General features: G+C 44.4%; 1 protein-coding gene across 40 annotated transcripts in view; it reads left to right on the forward strand.

Moving 5' to 3' along the window:
* Nucleotides 1-5,219: 5,219 nt before the first annotated feature.
* LOC144507834 (nuclear receptor subfamily 2 group C member 1-A-like) overlaps nt 5,220-21,239 on the forward strand; it is a 97,558-nt gene continuing 81,538 nt past the window's right edge. For 26 of the 40 annotated variants that reach the window (XM_078235195.1, XM_078235204.1, XM_078235222.1 and 23 more), the window contains exon 1: nt 5,220-5,638. The gene's annotated coding sequence lies outside the window, so the exon portion shown is untranslated. The remainder of the gene's footprint in view (nt 5,639-21,239) is intronic. The other 14 variants (XM_078235217.1, XM_078235219.1, XM_078235200.1 and 11 more) reach the window with 12 other exon arrangements.

The following is a 21,239-nucleotide window of genomic DNA, read 5'->3' on the forward strand; positions in this document are numbered from 1 at the left end:
AGAAATCTAGAAGAGTATACGACTAGTAGGAAGGAACTTAAGAGGGAAATTAGAAGAGCAAGAAGGGGTCATGAGAAGGCCTTGGCAGACAGGATGAAGGAAAACCCTAAGGCATTCTACAAGTATGTTAAGAGCAAGAAGATAAGATCTGAAGGAGTAGGACCAATCAAATGTGACGGTGGGAAAGTCTGTATAGAACCGGTGGAAATAGCAGAGGTACTCAATGAATACTTTGCTTCAGTATTCACAGTGGAAAAGGATCTTGGTAGTTGCAGTACAGACTTGCAGTGGACTGAGAAGATTGAGCTTGTGGACATTAGGGGAGAGGATGTGTTGAAGCTTTTGAAAAGCATCAAGTTAGATAAATCACCGGGACCGGATGGGATGTACCCCAGGTTACTGTGGGAGGCGAGGGGAGAGATTGCTGAGCCTCTGGCGATGATCTTTGCGTCATCAATGGAGACGGGAGAGGTTCCGGAGGATTGGAGGATTGCAGATATGGTTCCGTTATTCAAGAAAGGGAGAAGAGATAGCCCGAGAAATTATAGACCAGTGAGTCTAACCTCAGTGGTTGGTAAGTTGATGCAGAAGATCCTGAGAGGCAGGATTTATGAACATCTGGAGAGGAATAGTATGATCAGAAATAGCCAGCACGGCTTTGTTCAAGGCAGATCATGCCTTACGAGCCTAATTGAATTCTTTGAAGATGTAACTAGACACATAGACAAGCGAAGAGCAGTAGATGTAGTTTATATGGATTAAGAACATAAGAAATAGGAGCAGGAGTAGGCCATCTAGCCCCTCGAGCCTGCCCCGCCATTCAATAAGATCATGGCTGATCTGAAGTGAATCAGTTCCACTTACCCACCTGCTCTCCATAACCCTTAATTCCCCTACCGATCAGAAATCCATCTATCCATGACTTAAACATATTCAACGTGGTAGCCTCCACCACTTCAGTGGGCAGAGAATTCCAGAGATTCACCACCCTCTGAGAGAAGAAGTTCCTCCTCAACTCTGTCCTAAACTGACCCCCCTTTATTTTGAGGCTGTGCCCTCTAGTTCTGGTTTCCTTTCTAAGTGGAAAGAATCTCTCCACTTCTACCCTACCTTATCTTATATGCCTCTATAAGACCCCTCAGCCTTCTAAACTCCAACGAGTACAAACCTAATCTGTTCAATCTCTCCTCATAATCTACACCCCTCATCTCCGGTATCAACCTGGTGAACCTTCTCTGCACTCCCTCCAAGGCCAATATATCCTTTCGCAAGTAAGGGGACCAAAACTGCACACAGTATTCCAGCTGCGGCCTCACCAATGCCTTGTACAGATGCAGCAAGACTTCTCTGCTTTTATATTCTATCCCCCTCGCGATAAATGCCAACATCCAATTTGCCTTCTTGATTACCTGTTGTACTTGCAGACTGAGTTTTTGCGACTCATGCACAAGGACCCCCAGGTCCCTTTGCACAGTAGCGTGTTGTATTTTTTTCCATTTAAATAATAATCCAATTTGCTATTATTTCTTCCAAAGTGAATAACCTCGCTGGATTATTTCTTCCAAAGTGAATAACCTCGCTGGATTTCAGCAAGGCGTTTGATAAGTTGCCCCATGCAAGGCTTATTCAGAAAGTGAAGGGCCATGGGATACAAGGGAACATTGCTTTGTGAATTCAGAACTGGCTTGCCCACAGAAGGCAAAGAGTGGTTGTAGATGGGTCTTTTTCAGCATGGAGGTCGGTCACCAGTGGAGTGCCCCAGGGATCTGTTCTGGGATCCTTACTCTTAGTGATTTTTATAAATGACCTGGATGAGGAAGTGGAAGGATGGGTTGGCAAGTTTGCTGATGACACAAAGGTTGGTGGTGTTGTGGATAGTGTAGAGGGATGTCAGCAGTTGCAACGAGACATAGATAAGATGCAAGACTGGGCGGAGAAGTGGCAGATGGACTTCAACCCAGATAAGTGTGTGGTGGTTCATTTTGGCAGGTCGAATAGGATGAAAGAATATAATATTACGGGTAAGACGCTTGGCAGTGTGGAAGATCAGAAGGATCTTGGGGTCTGGGTTCATAGGACACTCAAAGCAGCATCGCAGGTAGAGGCTGTAATTAAGAGGGCGTATGGAATACTGGCCTTCATCAATAGAGGAATTGAGTTTAGAAATCGGGAAATAATGCTGCAGCTGTATAGGACCCTGGTCAGACCACACCTGGAATACTGTGCCCAGTTCTGGTCGCCTCATTACAGAAAGGATGTGGAAGCCATAGAAAGGGTGCAGAGGAGATTTTCAAGAATGTTGCCTGGATTAGATGGCATGCCTTATGAGGATAGGTTGAGAGAGCTAGGTCTTTTCTCCTTGGAGAGGCGAAGGATGAGAGGTGACCTGATAGAGGTGTATAAGATGTTGAGAGGTATTGATAGAGTGGATTCTCAGAGGCTTTTACCCAGGGCTGTAATGGTTGCCACAAGAGGTCACAGGTTTAGGGTGCTGGGGAGTAGGTACAGAGGAGATGTTAGGGGTAAGTTTTTCACTCAGAGGGTGGTGGGTGCGTGGAATCGGCTGCCAGTAGTGGTGGTGGGGGCGGATTCGATAGGGTCTTTTAAGAGACTTTTGGATAAGGTCATGGAAGTTAGTAGGATAGAGGGTTATAGGTAAGCCTAGTAGGTAGGGACATGTTCGGCGCAACTTGTGGGCCGAAGGGCCTGATTGTGCTGTGGCTTTTCTATGTTCTGTGTTCTAACCCCACATTCCTGCCGACCCCCGATAGCCTTTCACCGCCGTGTGAATCAAGAATCTAGCTAGCTCGGCCTTAAAAATATTCAAAGTCTTCCAAGAGGAAGAGAGTTCCAGAGACACCTCTCTTGACTCTGTCATTGGAGCTAAAATGATCAAACTGCTTGTCTGACATCCAGTACTTGAGGAGTAATTTCCTCCAGTTAACTATTGGAAAGACTGAAACTATTGGTTTGTAATCATGCTCCAAACTTTATTCTCTAACTATTGACTCCATCCATGTCCCTGGCAACAGTCAGTGGAGGCGATTTTACCATCACATTGCGCCCGATTTTGAGCACGATGCGGTGGTAAAGTGAGACGTAAAGCGCTTGGCGCAATTGGCACTGGTTTTCGTGACCGGCGCCATTTTATGAGTGCTGGATTTCCGGCGCAGTCAGCCTCTCGCCAGGAATGGGTGAGAGGCAGGTTAATGTATTGAAATTTATTTTAATGCTGTTTAACATCCGCTTAGCGAACCTGGCGCTCAATCGTCCGGGCTCGTTCCCCCCCCCCCCCCCCCCCACCCCTTATGACCTCACCAGGAAAGGTTCTCGCTGGCGAGGTATAGACATGCCCCCATGAACGGGGAGCAGTCGACTTGGCCTTGCTGGTGGAACCGGAGGCCACTGAGGCCACCCAGGGAGGCCAAGGACAGGGGGTGCCCCTTGGGCAGTGCCAGTTTCAGTCTGTGTACTGGCACCCATTTGCATCTGCATTTTTTAACTCTCTAAGCACAACAAAAACAGTATCTTTTTAAAGGGACCATGCAATTTCACCTCTTAGCATTTTACAATTTTTGAAAATAATTTTACAAACACCAACTGTGCTACCAAAACAAATCACTTCACATTTATCCGCATACGGGCAGCACGGTAGCACCGTTAAATAGCACTGCTGCTTCACAGTGCCAGGGACCCGGGTTCAATTCCTGGCTTGATTCACTGTCTGTGTGGAGTTTGCACGTTCTCCCAGTGTCTGCGTGGGTTTCCTCCGGGTGCTCTGGTTTCCTCCCACCGTCCAAAAATGTGCGGGTTAGGTTGATTGGCTATGCTAAAAATTGCCCTTAGTGTCCTGAGATGCGTACGTTAGAGGGATTTTCTGTACTGTAGGGTTTCTATGATTTCTATGAAGTATCAGATTTTTGAAAATTGTATTATTTCAAATTTCAAAAAATGTATTTCAAATTTTTGTGCAATTTATTTCAAATATTTTATACCTTTAATTGAAATTTCAAATATATTTATCTGGATTTCTTTTGTATTTAGTTCAAATTGTTATTTCAGATTTCTTATATTTTATATCAAATTTCCAGTATGTTTAACTTCAGGTTTCTTGCACTTTTAATTTCAATTTTCCTGTATTTTATTTTTTATTTCATTGTTGAAGATTTTTAAAATTCAGTTATCAGATTTTTTATTTTGTTCTTTTTGGTTCAAATTTCTTTTTTATATTTGGGATGTTAAATATGTTTTTGCTAATTTCTAATACTTAGTATTATGTTTTGTTCTTTTAGTGTTCCACCATTTTCCTTTCAAATTTCTTCCAGCTTGTATTTTTCCAGAAAAAAGTGAGGTTGGTCAAGGTATGTGATTTGGTGGGGCTTCAAAAAAGTTATTAGAGATAGCCTTATCTATGATTGACATGATAACTTGCATTTATGTGATAACATAATATATATAGTACAACTTCCCAAGGCTGTTCTCAGAAATGTTAAGACTTGACACTGAGCCATATAAGATATTAGGCTAAGCAACCAAAAAGCTTGTTCAAAAAGGTAGGTTTGAAAGAGTTTCTTAAAGGAGAGTGGGTAAAGCACAGCTTCCATTGGTGAAATGATTAAAATGGAAGGTGCACTAAACCTGGGAGAAGGCAGAGATCTCAAAGGATTGTAGGACTGAAGGAGATAACAGAGGGAGTGAGATCAAGAAGGAAATTTCGAACAAATTTGGCCATTGTCAGATGAGAAGCCAATGAACACAGGATTAATGAGTTAGGGTACCAGAATTTTGTACAAGTTCAGGTTTACAAAGGATGGAAGATAGGTCTGCATTGACATGATAGGCGTAGGGAAATTCAATGAGATGGCAATTGGAGGCAGCTAAGGTTAGGAAGGCACTGAACTCAGTAGAGCACAATCGGTTGAATTTACTGAGGATGAGAAATGAATTTGTGCAGAAGCTGAGAGGGGAGCAGTGAGAAATCTTGCTTGTTGGCACTGACCAAGCAGGGGCGAGGGTGGGTGGAAAAAGGTGAGATACTCAATATTTCAGGCTTCTGGTATTTGAAAATGGAAATTTCCTATAAATGATATTTCAAATTTCCAACATTTTCACTTTAGAGTGGTCCAATTTTGTGGCTTCTATATTTCATGATTAATCTTAACAGTGAAATAAATTATTGAGCTGGATGATCGCCAAGTCAGCCGTGTGTGTGTGTGTGTGTGTGTGGTGGTGGGGGGTGGGTGGGGGGGAGGAGGAGGAGGCCCTGCAGAAAATGGGGGACGGGCAGAGTTTCCTGAGACGCCCAGCCTGCGCCGAGAGCCGGTGGCGGGAGGCTGCTGATTAGAATACCAGCTCCGACGAGGTATCCTGACCCAGCTGCGCGGTACCTCGGAAGGGGAAGAAGCGGACAGACAGGAGGAATCACTCCCTCACCCCCCACCTTGGGGCGGGTTGGGTTTTTTGGCTCCAGTCCAGGATCCGCCGCCATTTTGTGTCGTCGCCGCATTCGCGTGTGCGCATGCGCCGCCAGCCGAACCGAGGGAGAGGTCACGAACTCTGACCCGCGGCGGAGCCGGGAAGCGGCGGGGGGGAGGGGGCGACTCGGGGCTTTCCGCCCGTTTGAAAATAACGACTTCAGGTAAGAGGCGGGAACGGCGCTTGAACCAAGCTGGGGCCCGGCGCCCCACCCTCCCCAAATGGCGGCATCTTGTTACCGCCGCCGCCGCCGACACCCCGGGATTGAGGCGGGGATCCCGAGCTAGGCCTCGGGCCTTCTCTCTGCCCGGAGCGGCCGCTGTCGGTGAGGAGACCGCCCGAACGGAGAAGAGTCCCGGCCTCTCTCCCTCTCTCTCTCTACCCCTGCCTCAGGCCCCGCTCCGGCCGCCTTTTCTGACGACAGCGGTTCACCCCCTCCCGCTGACCTTTCACCCAGAGCAGTCGCAGCTCCGGCTCCCATCCTGCAGCCGCCGGGCCTCTTTTCCCCCCCCCCCGCTCCCGCTCCCCCGGGCCTCCCCCCGCCAACGCGGCCTCTCCCCCCGGGGTCTCTCCCCGCCAGCCCAGCCTCTTCCCCCCGGGGCCTTCTGGGTGCGAACACCGACCTCGAGTTCGCGTCCTCCCCGCAGCTGCAGCCAGTCCTCCCCCCCCCCCCCCCCCCAGTTCTCTCCCCCCCCCCCCCCCCCCAGTTCTCTCCCCCCCCCCCCCCCCCCAGTTCTCTCCCCCCCCCCCCCCCCCCAGTTCTCTCCCCCCCCCCCCCCCCAGTTCTCTCCCCCCCCCCCCCAGTTCTCTCCCCCCCCCCCCCCAGTTCTCTCCCCCCCCCCCCCCCCAGTTCTCTCCCCCCCCCCCCCCCCCCCAGTTCTCTCCCCCCCCCCCCCAGTTCTCTCCCCCCCCCCCCCCCAGTTCTCTCCCCCCCCCCCCCCCAGTTCTCTCCCCCCCCCCCCCCAGTTCTCTCCCCCCCCCCCCCCAGTTCTCTCCCCCCCCCCCCCCCAGTTCTCTCCCCCCCCCCCCCAGTTCTCTCCATCTCGGGAACCTCCGGCTTCCTCCTGGAATGGTTGCTGGGGGGGTTTGTTTCACAAATTCACCAAATAAAACCTAGTTGATCACCCAGGACGTGTCAAGAGCTGAAAGGGGAGCAAATGTAACCTTGGATATTGAATCACAAAACAGATTGAAACGCTTTTGAAATTCTAACTTTGTGCGATAGTGGGTGGGATGTGACCTTGTGTTTATTTGTATGTTTTATTGCTGTAAAGGATGTGAGGATCTGTTGTGAAAAATGTCGAGAAAAGGCCAAGCTTTCAAATAGTTGGCACGAAAAGATGGATTACGTTATATGATTCCAGTTGTCTTCCTTCTACAAAAAGAATATCGAAGCAATGCAGAAATAGTTAACGGAATCGAGAGGATGCAATTGATAGGGGAAGATCGATCAGGTTAGGGCTCTTCTCTGGATAACAGAAGACTAAGAGGCCGATAGGGTGGATGCTGAGAAACTTTACAATTGCTTGTAAATCTAGAGCAGGAGGACATTAATTTAGTCCCTAATAGATTAAATGTTGAATTTAGGAGGAATTTCTTCACAGTGTGATACAGTTTGAAATCCTCCTACATTGAATGCTTGAAACAGATAACATTCACGCTTTTAAGGGGAAGTTTGATGCACAGGTGATGAGGAATATGGGGGCAGAGGTCAGTGGGAGGAGGCTCGTGGTAAACACTGGCACAGATCAGTGGGACTGTTTTTGTTTTGTTGGTACATAATTGGATGCAGTATCCTTGGAACTTTGTCTATCTCGTTTTTAAATGGATAAAAGCAAATTACTGCGGTTGTTGGAATCTGAAACCAAAAGAGAAAATGCTGGAAAATTTCAGCAGGTCTGGCAGCATCTGTAAGGAGAGAAAAGAGCTGACGTTTCGAGTCCAGATGACAAAGGGTCATCTGGACTCGAACTGTCAGCTCTTATTCTCTCCTTACAGATGCTGCCAGACCTGCTGAGATTTTCCAGCATTTTCTCTCTCCGTTTTTAAATGGGGTGTCATGATGGCCACGGATTTAGATACCTGATTAATGTGCAATTGAACCTCATACTTGAGCTGCAGTAATAATTTACCGCATATTGTATAGGGACATCAGACTTTCTGCTTGTGCATTAGTGTGTTTACAGTACAATTGTGTTAAATGATACCTGCTCTTCAGTCATAAATTTGATGTACTATTCTGGAGTTACGATATAGCCCAAAGCTCTATTTGGCTGCAATTCCAGTCCAGTGATAACCTAAGATTAAAGAGCACTCGGGGCTGCTTTGGATATCATTGAATTCTAGAATCCTCGAAACACTTTTTAACTTGCCTTGTGTGCATTTAAATGTTTAGGCCATGGAAGTTCTGCCATGCACACTTCCAATGTTTTGACTGTTAGGAAAGAAGTTCTTTATCTGTTAGTGTGCGGTCCCAGGTGCAAAGATCACTCTAGAGCAGCAGAATTTTAGTCAGCTAATGCAGCAGGTTAAGAATGTCAGAGTGCTAAGCTGAAGTGTCAATATAGATTGTGGTGAGTTGTTGGTATTAATGCATTGAGACCTCGTGTAACTCAAAGCTTCAATTATTTATATATAACTTTGCTGATGCATCCACCCTTGGAGCGCGATAGTTGTTGCTGGAGTTTGCAATTGGTGACCATCATATTGACAGTCTTTAACCTCTCTTCTCCAAAGTCCTTAAATATGTGGTCACCTCCCAAATCCCTACACATCCAATCAAATCACACCAGTCAGATTTCTATCCCTGCCACAATGCTCAGAAAGCTCATATCAAAGTACAAATGTCTTCCTATGTGACTGGCAATGGTAAACTATCCTTCCTTTTCCTTCTTGACCAGCATGTGATAAGGTTGACCACATCAGGCTCCTCCACTCTTTTACTGTTGATCCAGCTGGGCTTGCCTGTGTTCTCCTGTTCCCATTCTTATCTGTCCAATCATAGTTAGCATGTTACCTGCAATCATTTTGATTCCTGTCTCCATGCCATTACATCTGGCGTCCCTAAAAGGATCCATCCTTGACTCTCCCATCCTATTTCTCATCTATATTCTACTCTTGGGTGAAATCGAACAAATTCAGAAAATTAGTTTGCATATATGCTGAAGACAATTCTGGGATGGCAGGTTGGCATAGTGGTTAGCACTGCAGCCTGACAGCACCAGGACCCAGGTTTGATTCATGCCTTGGATGACTGTGGAGTTTGCACGTTTTCCCCGTGTCTGTGTGGGTCTCCACTGGGTACACTGGTTTTCTCCCACACTCCAAAGATGTGCACATTAGGTACATTGGCCATGCAAAATTGCCCCTTAGTGTCCCATAATATGTAGGTTTGCGGGGTAAATATGTGTGGTTTTGGGGATAGTGGCTGAGTGGGGTGATCTGTCAGAGAGTTGGTGCAGACCCAATGGGCTGAATGGCTTCCTTTTTGTGTCTTTGCCTCTAAAGTGCTCTGTATTGATGAATCCCCATTTCACCTCAACATTCATGATTGTGTTTTCAGTTAGGCCTTCTAAGAATTCAGTCCTATAAAGTCCTAAGGATTTTGCAACTCTTTGAGGAACTTTTTAGAATTTACCTCTGTCCAATATTTTGGTCATCGCTTTTGGGTCCTGTTTTGTCTGATTTCTGCCGATAGAACCATAGAAATGATAAAGCATAGAAAGGGGACCATTTGTCCTTGCTTGACCATGCCAACCCAAAGACACTCAGGTGTCCTTTCTAATCCTATCTTCTTGCTGCCAGCCCAAAGACCTGCAGTTTACAGCACTTAAGCTGCAGATCCAGGTTCTTTTTAAGCATTTAGAGTCTCTGCCTCCACCACCAACTCAGGAAGCAAATTCCAACACCCACCACCCTCAGTGTAAAAAAGCTTTTCCTCAAGTCCCCTTTAATCCTTCTGCCACTTGGCTCCATGACCCTGGTTTTTCTGAAATATTTAGGGACAATCTGTGCATTCAAAATGCTGTATGAATGCAAGTTGGATATTGGAATTTTCTAGATTTTTGGAAGTTTTCAGCAGATAATTAATTCCTATGATGGACATCTTTTAAAAAAATAATAAATGTACTAGATATTTTGGATTTTTTATTTGAGTATTATCTAATATTCGATTATATAATAGACTGGCCTGGGGATTTGTCATATGTACTGAGAAACTCAACTTGCATTTCCTCAGGCACCTTTCACAAACCCAGAACAACTCAAGTGCGTTACAAAATGGTTTTGAAGAGTAATCACTGTTGTGGGAAGTGTTAACAGCCAACTTGCACACAATAAGCTCGCACAAACAGCAGTGAAGTAAACATTAGGCTTCTGAGCTAAATATTGGCAAAGACACTGGGAGAACTTCCCTGCTCTTTGAATAATGCTCTGTGATGTATGTTCTGGTTACTGGAGGGGGCAGTTGTCCTTGGTTTAAGGTCTAATCAAAAAACTGCACTCTCTCAGTACTGTGCTGGACAGCCAAAGTGGGTGATGTGCTCAAGTCTAGGGTCTGGGAGTCAAAGCCAAGACCTTCTGACACCTAGGATGTGAAAACAACCAATGAACCATGGCAGACATCTACATAGTGCCTTGACATGCTGTCATTCTGTCTTTTCAGGAAGAAAGCTGAAGTGTACTCATAACAGAAGGTTGATTGTAAACCAACAAAGTTACTGTTATTTGTTCATTAGATCACTAGGAAGGCCAGCATTTATTGCCCATCCCCAGTTGTATGTGAGAAAGTGCTAAGACTTACTTAAATGCAACCGAGTGAGTGGATTGTGTAGACATTTACAAGGGCAGTCAAGAGTGAACCACATTGCTGTAGAGCTGGAGTCATGTGTAGGTTAGATGAGGTGACTGCTGATTTCCTTCCCTAAAGGACATACCCAAGTGGATGGAGTTTTATGACAATCTGATAGTTTCATGGTCACCATTGCAAACTCCGTTTATTACAGATTTATTTTAAGTGAATGGGATTTGAGCAAATTCTTGATAACTTTTCCAGACCTCTGGATTACTCGGCCTGTAACCTAACCACTCTGCTACTGTACTTCACATTTTGTTTGCTTTACATAAAATCATTGATCAAACAGTATTCTAATAAGATGAATCTATTTAAATGACACAGCTTTGCCTTTTTATATGATGAACCCACTTTACAAATTAGCAGTCAGTAACAGTACTGACATTAACCATTCCCTTGCAGGATTTATACATTTATTTTGTTACAACTGGTAGTTTTCAAGAAAAGTGAGAGCTTTATTTGCACATGGTTTTTTCAGATTCAGGTGATAGCAGGAGTATGTATCTGTCCAGGAAACTAGGCTGGGTTCATCTGTCACCAACTTGGAACATCTTCCTGCCTGCTGCACATTCAACCATAAAGGGTGTAGAGATGCAGAGGGACCTGGGTGTGCAAGTCCACAGATCTTTGAAGGTGACGTCACAGGTGGAGAAGGTGGTGAAGAAGGCATATGGCATGCTTGCCTTTATAGGACGGGGCATAGAGTATAAAAGTTGGGGTCTGATGTTGCAGATGTATAGAACGTTGGTTCGGCCGCATTTGGAATACTGCGTCCAGTTCTGGTCGCCACACTACCAGAAGGACGTGGAGGCTTTGGAGAGAGTACAGAGGAGGTTTACCAGGATGTTGCCTGGTATGGAGGGGCTTGGTTATGAGGAGAGATTGGGGAAACTGGGGTTGTTCTCCTTGGAAAGACGGAGGATGAGGGGAGACTTAATAGAGGTGTATAAAATTATGAAAGGCATAGATAGGGTGAACGGTGGGAAGCTTTTCCCCGGGTCGGTGGTGACGTTCACGAGGGGTCATAGGTTCAAGGTGAAGGGGGGGAGGTTTAACACAGATATCAGAAGGACATATTTTACACAGAGGGTCGTGGGGGCCTGGAATGTGTTGCCGGGCAAGGTGGTGGAGGCGGACACACTGGGAACGTTTAAGACTTATCTAGACAGCTATATGAACGGAGTGGGAATGGAGGGATACAAAAGAGTGGTCTAGTTTGGACCAGGGAGCGGCGCGGGCTAATTGTTCTTTGTTTCTCATTTCAAGGCTTCATTCTATGATCATCTTGCTGGTGCCAGTACAGAGCGAGACTGCGGATAGTTGGGAACCTGTCTCGGGGGCAGGGAATTCAGATGGTGTTCATAAAGCAGAAGTGGAAATGAATAGGGTTGGGAAGCATTTTCTGATCAGGGCCAGTGTGATCTCCTGGACTCATTTCGATCGCCACAGGGGGTCGGAGAGGAATTTCCCAGATTTTTTTTTCCCCCATATTGGCCCTGGGGTTTTCACTCTGGGTTTTCGCCTCTCCCTGGAGATCACATGGTCTGGAATGGGGGGGTGGGGGTGAGTTAATAGGCTGTGATGAACAAAGCATCGTAGCTGTGAGGGACAGCTCGGTGGATAGGATATTAGGATGTAGATAGGCTGGAAAATTGGGCGGGGATCCTGGATTCAGGATTCAATCCTGGACCGGGGAGCGGCGCGGGCTTGGAGGGCCGAAGGGCCTGTTCCTGTGCTGTATTGTTCTTTGTTCTATTCCCCACTCGGCACTATCTGTCAGCACTTTCCTCACTGTCTCCCCCAAGAGTGAAATGTCTTTGGCTTGGATTCTCTTCAGAGAATGGGAAATGCTAATATCTGGCCCCTCTCAATTCTGTGATCAGAAATCACCAAGCAGGCTACTGGTTGATGTGATTTCCTTGAATGAAAAAAAAACTTGTGGACGCTTCTAGCACCTTGGTGGTCATTCAGCTTAAGCCTGTGGTGGGTTATTTGAATAAAACCCCTTTTTGGCAACATTGTACCAACTGCCCTGGAATGTTCTCTTAAGATGTTCCATTGCCTCAAAACTTAAGTTAACAAGCAAAACGTAGCAGCTGAAGGCTGGCTAGTGTGGTATTTTACATGGGTCCAAAGCTGAGTGTTTTTAAAAAATAGTATGTGAATCTCTGACATTTGCAGAATCTAACTCCATAATAACATAATTAAAATTGAACCAAAATTTCTTCCCAATCAAATGGTTGAGAGTTTCAAAATGTTAAAACCACAATTTTTTTAATGAAAGGTTAAAAAATGTGTGCTTTTTTGTTGGTGGGAGCGTGTGTAGGAAACTAATTTTGACATATAGATGCTTTAAACCTTGAACAGATTATTGTTTGAATTTTAGTTGAGTTCCTTTTTTAAAACTACAAGTATAGAAAGGAGCCAAACTTCAATGAAAAGGCTTAATGTATGTAGTATAATACAATTTGTAGTCTTAAGGCTCCAGTATGGAACCATAAAATGTAATCTCAGTTGATGGTAAAGTACAAGTTATGCTTGGGTTCCTAAAACAATGACATTTCCTAATCTTCTACAAATCAGTCGTAACCAAGGCCAACGGATAAACAACTTGTTGTTTTAGCGATTTGTGGCATTTTCACTAGGAGGACGCAGGTACGAAGATGGAGAAAAGTTAGTTTTCTCATTGCTGACCATGGGCTGGGCTAATGTTAGCACCCAAGGGCAACTAACTCTACAAGTCAAGGAATTGAACTTGGGATTTTCCAGCCTGTTTGGTTCTGCTGTTTAAAACCAGAGAAACTGGCAGGTTATTTATGCAGTATTATTTAAGTTAGTAAGAACAGAATATAAGCTTTTTTTACATAAACATCGCATAAATTTCTTGTTGCTTGTAAATCTCTAAATCTCGGGCTACACAAGCCTAATTCTAGCAACCTTCCCCCATCCCACACAACAGATAAAACAGCATCTTACCTCTGATGTACATTACTCTTGACCAAACAATTGCTTCTATTTATACAGCACCTTGAACATAGCTAAATGTCCGAAGGTGCTTCTCGGAGCGTTATCAATTAAAATTGACAAACGCAAAATGATATTAAGACAGAAGTTTGTCAGAGAGGTTTTAAGGAGCATGTTGAAGGAGAAAAAAGGAGGTTTATGGCAGCAATTCCAGAGCTTCGGGCATAGTGCAGAGAATTTGGAGTATTGTACATCTGGAAAGCATTACAGAGAAGGAGAGGAACAATTTATTCCTACTTATTGACTATAACACAGCCTTCAACACTATTATTCCCACAAAACTCATCTCCCAACTCCGCGGCCTGGGCCTCGACACCTCTCTCCGCGACTGGATCCTAAACTTTCTTACTCTCAGACCACAATCAGTAAGGATAGGCAACAACAACACCTCCACGATCATCCTCAACACTAGTGCCCCACAAGGCTGTTCTCAGCCCCCTACTATACTCCTTATACACCTACGATTGTGTGACCAAATTCCCCATCAATTCGGTTTTCAAGTTTGCTGACGACACCACCGTAGCGGGTCGGATCTTAAACAATGGCGAGACAGAGTACAGGAATGAGATAGAGAATCTGGTGAACTGGTGTGGCAACAATAACCTCTCCCTTAATGTCAACAAAACGAAGGAGATTGTTATCAACTTCAGGAAGCGTAAAAGAGAACATGCCCCTGTCGACATCAATGGGGACGATGTAGAAAGAGTCGAGAGTTTCAAGTTTTTAGGTGTCCAGATCACCAACAACCTGTCCTGGTCCCCCCATGCGGACACTATAGTTAAGAAAGCCCACCAACGCCTCTACTTTCTCAGAAGACTAAGGAAATTAGGCATGTCAGCTATGACTCCCTCCAACTTTTACAGATGCACCATAGAAAGCATTCTTTCTGGTTGTATCACAGCTTGGTATGGTTCCTGCTCTGCCCAAGACCGCAAGGAACTACAAAAGGTCATGAATGTAGCCCAATCCATCATGCAAACCAGCCTCCCATCCATTGATTCTGTCTTCACTTCCTGCTGCCTTGGCAAAGCAGCCAGCATAATTAGAGACACCACGCACTCCCGGACATTCTCTCTTCCACCATCCATCGGGAAAAAGATACAAAGTCTGAGGTCACGTACCAACTGACTCAAGAACAACTTCTTCCCTGCTGCTGTTAGACTTTTGAATGGATTTACGTTGCATTAAATTGATCTTTCTCTACACCCTAGCTATGACTACATTCTGCACTCTCTCGTTTCCTTCTCTATGAACGGTATGCTTTGTCTGTATAGTGTGCAAGAAACAATACTTTTCACTATGTTAATACATGTGACAAATCAAATCAAGGCCATGGAGAGATGAGTATGAAAATGTTAAAATTGAGATGTTCCTTAACTGGGAGCCAATGTAAGTCAGAGGAGATGAGTGAATGGGACTGCAGCAGCAGAGTTTATGTCGGTTGGAAGATCGGTTGCCAGTCAGGAGCAGCACAGAAAGGTCTGCATTTCTGCAGCAAATGAGTTGAAGCAGAGCTGGAATTGGGCAGTGATAGGTGATGGAGCAGGAGCACATCTTAGTGTCAGACTGAACACCTTTGTTGCAATTAGTTTGGTTCAGCCTCTGACAGTTGCCAGGGAAAGTGGAGTTGGTGGCTTGAAAACAGGGTTTGTAGCAGATATATGTAGCTTCAGTATTGCCAGTATTTAGATGGTGGACATTTCTGCTCATTCAGTACTGATTGCTGGACAAGTAGAGTAACACATCAGGGACAGTGGCAGCTGAACCACTCTTAACCACTTATTTAGTGATTCATAAGCCTTCTGTCTTAAGTGAACTGTTTCCCTTTGTGCATTCACATGATATGAATGTTACTGCCAAGGCCAGCATTTGACGCCCATCCCTAATCACACTTGAGAAGGTGGTGGTGAGCCATCATCTTGACTTAGAACAGTACAGCACAGAACAGGCCCTACGGCCCACAATGTTGTGCCGAGCTTTATCTGAAACCAAGATCAAGCTATCCCACTCCCTATCATCCTGGTGTGCTCCATGTGCCTATCCAATAACTGCTTAAATGTTCTTAAAGTGTCTGACTCCACTATCACTGCAGGCAGTCCATTCCACACCCCAACCACTCTCTGCGTAAAGAACCTACCTCTGATATCCTTCCTATATCTCCCACCATGAACTCTATAGTTATGCCCCCTTGTAATAGCTCCATCCACCCGAGGAAATAGTCTTTGAACGTTCACTCTATCTATCCCCTTCATCATTTTATAAACCTCTATTAAGTCTCCCCTCAACCTCCTCCGCTCCAGAGAGAACAGCCCTAGCTCCCTCAACCTTTCCTCATAAGACCTACCCTCCAAACCAGGCAGCATCCTGGTAAATCTCCTCTGCACTCTTTCCAGCGCTTCCACATCCTTCTTATAGTGAGGTGACCAGAACTGCACACAATATTCCAAATGTGGTCTCACCAAGGTCCTGTACAGTTGCAGCATAACCCCACGGCTCTTAAACTCCAACCCCCTGTTAATAAAAGCTAACACACTATAGGCCTTCTTCACAGCTCTATCCACTTGACTGGCAACCTTCAGAGATCTGTGGATATGGACCCCAAGATCTCTCTGTTCCTCCACAGTCTTCAGAACCCTACCTTTGACCCTGTAATCCACATTTAAATTTGTCCTACCAAAATGAATCACCTCACATTTATCAGTGTTAAACTCCATCTGCCATTTTTCAGCCCAGCTTTGCATCCTATCTATGTCTCTTTGCAGCCTACAACAGCCCTCCACCTCATCCACTACTCCACCAATCTTGGTGTCATCAGCAAATTTACTGATTCACCCTTCAGCCCCCTCCTCTAAGTCATTAATAAAAATCACAAAGAGCAGAGGACCAAGCACTGATCCCTGTGGCACTCCGCTAGCAACCTGCCTCCAGTCCAAGAATTTTCCATCCACCACCACCCTCTGTCTTCGATCAGATAGCCAGTTACCTATCCAATTGGCCAACTTTCCCTCTATCCCACACCTCCTTACTTTCATCATAAGCCGACCATGGGGGACCTTAACAAACGCCTTACTAAAATCCATGTATATGACATCAACTGCCCTGCCTTCATCAACACACTTGGTTACCTCCTCAAAAAAGTCTATCCAATTTGTGAGGCACGACTTGCCCTTCACAAATCTGTGCTGACTATCCCGGATTAATCCGCATCTTTCTAAATGGTCATAAATCCTATCCCTAAGGACCTTTTCCATCAACTTACCAACCACCGAAGTAAGACTAACCAGCCTATAATTACCAGGGTCATTTCTATTCCCTTTCTTAAACAGAGGAACAACATTCGCCACTCTCCAGTCCTCTGGCAACATCCCCGTGGACAGTGAGGACCCAAAGATCAAAGCCAAAGGCTCTGCAATCTCATCCCTTGCCTCCCAAAGAATCCTAGGATATATTTCATCAGGCCCAGGGGACTTAGCGACCTTCAGTTTATTCAAAACTGCCAGTACATCCTCCCTCCGAACATCTATTTCCTCCAGCCTATTAGCCTGTAACACCTTCTCTTCCTCAAAAACATGGCCCCTCTCCTTGGTGAACACTGAAGAAAAGTATTCATTCATCACCTCTCCTATCTCTACTGACTCCATACACAAGTTCCCACTACTGTCCTTGACCGGCCCTAACCTCACCCTGGTCATTCTTTTATTCCTCACATAAGAGTAAAAAGCCTTGGGGTTTTCCTTGATCTGACTTGCTGCAGTAAATGTGATGAAGGTACTCCACAGTGTTGTCCCAGGATTTTGATCCAACAATAACATTGGAAACAGTGATGTATTTCATGGTTTGGAAGTGGTACTACATTTGTTCTTCTCGATGTTGGAGTTTGCAGCTGCCTAAGTAGTAGCTTTAGCCTTGGCAAGTTACTGCATTGCATCTTGTAGAACAGTGATGGGCAATCTAGGCTAGTGAGTGACCCTCCTTCGTTTCAAGATTGAAATTGGGCTAATTCACTAAACATGACCCTTGAATAAGATTAAATACATTTAATACATGCCGAATATTTAATAATTTATTTGCAGAAAACTTTTATATATTAATAGAACCTAATAGAAGTGGTAAAAACAAAATAAATTTACACTTTGGATGCAGAGGGAGTGCACAGCACTTTCAATGTTATGTGCAATGAGCATGCATCTCCCTTCACATTTTGTTGCTTTATGTGCATATCACTTGTCATACTGGTCAGAAAACAACTACATGAATGGAAAACAATGGAATGTGGCAACCCTGTGCCTGGGCAACACTCAACAAAATGTCTTGTGGGCCACATGTGGCATTTTGCCCACCACTTTCCTAGAAGCTATGTACTGCAGCCATAGTACACCAATGGAGGGTGTGAATGTTTAACAATAGCTTGTGTATTGCTAAGAAAAGTCTGTCAAAGCTTTTCGACTAGTACTCATCAGGACAGACGCAGGAATGCCAAAAAGGACTAACAATTTATTGTTCATGCAGTAAGAGTGCTGATTGGCTGATAGGTCAGCTCTGATTGATTGAGAAGTTGCCAATGTGACTGCACCAGGGAACTATTGGCCCCAACTGCCCCCCCCCCCCCCCCCCCCCCCCCCGGCCCCCTCCAATGCTTTTGTTTATTCAAAAAAGATGCAATGTGTCTGGACATATTCCTTTCACTTGCAGAGGGCAGGCCCCTGCTTATGAATATACATAACTTCTTGCGAGCCTGTCTGATCTTAAATTGGTTGTTAATCACTCTTGACATAAATGGGATTGTTCAGCAAGTGCTACCCAATCATGGAATCACACCAAACGTTAGACCTTATGTTCTGAGTTTTGCAAGCATATGTTGGTCGGGCACAGTCAATACTCTCTCTGCCTGTTGTGAACAGCTGAAGGGATGTGCTGTTTGTTGCGATCTGCCAGTCATTGGGACGTTCGGCCTAAAAAGAGTCACAGGAACGACTAAGACTCAAGTGATTATCTGGAAACTAGCAGGAGATCCAATCTGAACACACTTTATACTGCTAGCCTTGGTCTTGTTTACTGTTCAGTAAAATACTGCTTCCTTGCATGTGTGCAGAGAGCAACCACCCAAAATGCTTGGGCACTGTTTTCAACACAACAATGCAGATAATCAGTGGAAACACCACCTGTACAATGGCTCCCAGTCCCGTTTAATATCCCTCCTCCTGACATGAGCAGAAGGCGAAAACTATCACATTGAAAACAACCCAGGACTGCTAATCCATGAAGACCTTCAGAAGCCAGTGATCTTTCTGGAGCTCTGTGAATTCCTTGAGCTTTGCAAGCTTTGACAAAAGGACAAATGGCATGACCTCAGGGGTGACACCAACAAATACCTGGTGAGTGACCCGACGACAGTAGAACCTCCTGGGTTTCCTCAAACACCGATCTGCACTCGAGGATCATGCAGGACATCACACCTCCTTTCAGCACGTGACAGGTCACCTGGATCAGATTGGTCACCAAATTGTGAATGAATGTGATAAAAAATTTGCGGTGAGAATTCCAAGCACTCCTAACAACACAGTGATGTGACTTGGCTGTCCAACTTGACTTAAACTTGTAACGGTGCAAGATATCAAATGTAAGAAGATTTGAAGAACAAAGAGAGTTCCTCCTGGTGTCCTGGCCAAATTTTATCCCTTGACCATCAGTAAAAACAGATGATCTGGTTTTATCTCATTGCTTTGTGGGACCATGTTTCCTACTTTACAGATATCACTAACGTATTTCATTGACTGTTATGCACTTAGGGAAATTCTGAGGTAGTGCAAGACCAAGTTTTCCCATATGTTTTGGAATTCTAGATAAAATAAAGTTTCCTTTTTGGATATTTCGTTTGTTTAATTTTTCTCGCCTGAAACTCAGTACAAATCTGCAGATTATTAAGTAGTTACTTAAGAGTTGAAATGAAGGAATATTTTGATTTGAGATGAAATCTCTTCGGCCTCACCCCTCAATGCACAAGCATATTCTCCCTTCCCTGACTCTTGACTTCTTCTATGGTTGTTCTCTCCTCAAGTGGCAGTCTTTAGCTCTAGAACCCAAACTCTAGAATGCACCCTAAATGCTTCTGTGTTGCTACCCAATTTCCCTTCCTTTAAAAGACACCTTTGTGACCATGCTTTTGATCAATTCCCTCTTGCTACTATTTGACATCCGTATTTGCTTCTGCAAAATGCTTTGCAGAGGTTTACTTTATCAATAATGTACAAGTTGTCTCTCTGTCTTGTTTAGAGAGAGAGAGACTTCCTGATAACTAATCTGAGGCAAAGAGCAGAATTTCCATGTATCATGAAAAATTGGATTGTCCTTGGGAATGTCTGGACACCTGTGTATCTAGCCAACACACATTCTTTTGCTGATTTTGTATTCTGTGATTCCAGCTAAGCTTAAACAGCTTACATTCTAATGTTTGAGCTTCTAGTATGCACAAATTATATTGCAGAATCATTACATTGGTTTCGACTATTGATGTGCTTAGAAACGGGTCACTTAAAAATGACAATGGTTGTGATTTTTCTGTGGATTGAACAAATTGAAGAGTAACTTTTAAAATTTCTTGATGGGGACAGGCTACTATGTTACATTATGCAGAGACTAGAAGTAACATGAAGTGATTCAGTTACTGAATATCATTTGTCAGTCAGCAACGTTTTGCTTTCTGACCAAAAAAGAAAATTACTGCATTTTCTGTTTGGTTATGAATAGTAGAAAAACCCATTTCTTAAGGAATGCTTACTAAAGAGTAATAAACCCAGGTGGATGGTTTGCAATTATCGTTTATTTGTCTCTCTTATGCCATTGGTACTTGCCAAAACTGCAATTATATTAGGAGTAAAGAAATTTATTAGTTGTCTGTAAAACTCGATTTCTGTTTAATGTGTTTCTGAAACAATGGCATCTAGTGAAGCAGCGGCCAATTTGCATTACTGACGACAATCATGGTCATTGTTAAACTGACTGGCAGATTATGGAAAAGCAATAGGTTCTGAATTCTTGGTGACAAGTCCCCATTTGAGGGATCTGAAATCAGACGATTGAGAGAAAACAGTTCTGTAAAAAAATTAAATTGTAGAATGTTTTAATTCCAGGCCTGCAGTTTTAATTTTAATTCTAAGCAGCTTGAGTTGAAAGAAATTTAAAGCGAGTTGACTTTGAATTTGTGTGATTGCATGATTTTGAAAAATCCAACCCCCTCATACTGTACTCCTTTTATATTGTAAAATTAAAAATAAAGTTTATTTACTGGTCACAAGTAAGACTTACATTAACACTGCAATGAAGTTACTGTGAAATTCCCCAGTCAGAACGTTTGTGTGCCGAGAAGTCAGAAGAGAGTCAGGGGAGAAGCGAATAGAACAATTCTGGAATCCAGAGGATGCAGTCTCACACCACATTGCCTCGATTGCTAACTCCAATCCAGTGAATTTGTCTAGCGTAAAATCAAAGGGATCAGATGATGTCTGACTTTCACCCCCTGAGCTCTGTTAGTGAGCTGTAATTTTACTTTTACCCACCCTGTGCAAGCCCCTTGCCCTCCCTGTGTACAAAATGAGGGAACAAAATGTAACATCTCAAAGTTTGCAGATGATACCAAGTTGGGTGGGAGGGTGAACTGTGACGAGGATGCAGAGATTCTTCAGAATGATCTGGACAGGTTGGGTGAGTGGGCTAATCAATGGCAGATGTAGTATAATTTGGATAAATGTGAGGTTATTCACTTTGGAAGCAAAAACAAGAAGGCAGATTACTATCTGAATGGCTGTAAATTGGGAGAGGGGAGTGTGCAGCGGGACCTGGGCGTCCTTGTGCACCAGTCGCTGAAGGTAAGCATGCAGGTGCAGCAGGC

Source organism: Mustelus asterias, chromosome 19, assembly GCF_964213995.1.
Source record: "Mustelus asterias chromosome 19, sMusAst1.hap1.1, whole genome shotgun sequence".
NCBI lineage: Eukaryota > Metazoa > Chordata > Chondrichthyes > Carcharhiniformes > Triakidae > Mustelus > Mustelus asterias.